Raw genomic sequence first — 1,989 nt, forward strand, 5'->3', positions numbered from 1 at the left:
AAGTGTTTGACATGTGTATTATTTTTTTATATATATTTTAGAATGAAAAATTCTTGAAGAAAGAGAAATAAGACATATGTCAAATACTTAGTGAATTTAAAGAAATAATTTATCTCCTGATATAAGGAGATACTTTATTCTCTAAATAAAATGCACATTTCAATTTTTAGAATTTTAAAATTTTTGACTTTTATTTAGTCTCATAAATATAGGTTAGATAAAATTAGATATTAAAAAATATGCAATTTTAGTTTCTCAAACATTTTGAGTGGGTTTAGTCCTCTAGGTTTTTGGATTGAGCACTTTTATCCCCCAAAAAATTAGAGGATTATCCAAAAAGTAACTAAGTTGGCAACTTACAGTTTGCTTATTTTTGTGTGTGGTTATTTTCTATTTCCATTTCCAATGAAATCAGAAAATGAGTGTGAAAACATGTTTGTATTGTTGTTTTCATTTTATATTTTAAAAAAACATAAACTTCATTTTTGGAAATTATGAAAATGAAAAAATATCATTTCCAACATTTTCAATAATGAAGTAGTGACAATTTTAATTTTTTAGCATTTTTGTTATTTCATTCCTTCTATATCTTTTGATATTTTAATATTTTATGTTATTCTAATCTTTTGATGCTTTAGAAAATAAACACATTTATATTTTTTCAACTATATTCTTATTTATTTCTCATTATTTTCATGTTCATTTCTTGTTTTCTTTTTAATTCAATTATCAATATGCATTAAATTTTGTTATTTTAGTCAAATAATATCAATTTTTATATCATTTAATAATTTCTTAAATTATGTGCATAAACTTAAACATCAAAAGATATAAAATGGATGGAATATATTTTTTGTTCTCCAATAATTAACATAATGTGAAAATCAATCAATGAATGTCTCATTCGTTCAGACTAGGGATGACAATGAAAAACGAACTCGTGAGTATCCGCCCAAATTGAACTCGAAATTAATGGTGAAAACCCGATGTGATTAAGTTTGGGTTCATATTTTACCCGAGTTTAATTTTTGAGTTTGGGTTTGGGTTTGGAAGAGCAACGACTCTAACCCGAACCCGTCCCGATGTAATGTAATTTAATTTAAAATTGAAATTTCTATCATGTGTCCATTATTTTTAATTTCTAATTTTACATTACATACTATTGAATCTTCAAACATAAAAGAAATGAAATAATACAAGAGAAAATAGAAATGCTAGAGAAAAATGAAACGAAAATGATATCATATTTTTCTTAATACATGTATAATTTTCGAGTTTTTTCTGGGTTCGAGGATGGTATCTTTATTTTCAACCCCGTTGAGTTCGGATTCAAGTTCGAGTTTTGAATTTCTGGTTCGGGGTTGTGTATGTGAAAACCCTACCCCGACCCGTCCCGTTGCCATTCCTAGTTCAAACCACCACACATCTTCATAATAGAGCTTATTTATTTATCTCTAAACATAAAAACTTTTATTTGTCTCTCTCAATGTTATTGTTGAAATAGTTTAATGATGAATGTGATAATATACGACTTTGTGGTGAAAATTGTCGCCTCTTAAAGTTAATGCAACTTGAATTAAATAATAGAACACATGTATGCTACTAATTTATTTTAACTTTAATTTTTGGAGAGAAATTTCAAGTGTTCATTATGACATTCCACACATTCTTGTGATAGCTAATAATCAACTCCATCAATTAAATGTATTCAAACATATTGTTGACATATAATCTTTTTGTTCCTACTCGGCGAACCAAAGGTCCCATGCTTGGTCGCCGAGGTGGGCCCATTTGTTGGGACCACCAGAGTTGACCCAAGAGACAGCATGCTTTCCGTACTCCACCAACCTACCTGCCAGCACAACAGACGGGTTGCAGAACGGGTACCAAACCAACCACAGGCTAGAAGACAAGAATGGCACAGTGTACGGTCCTAGCAGACCGCCTGACACGGGAAAAGCACTCACGACAACACCTTTGGTCGGCCAC

The sequence above is a fragment of the Lupinus angustifolius genome, chromosome LG06 (assembly GCF_001865875.1).
Source record: "Lupinus angustifolius cultivar Tanjil chromosome LG06, LupAngTanjil_v1.0, whole genome shotgun sequence".
NCBI classification, from domain to species: domain Eukaryota; kingdom Viridiplantae; phylum Streptophyta; class Magnoliopsida; order Fabales; family Fabaceae; genus Lupinus; species Lupinus angustifolius.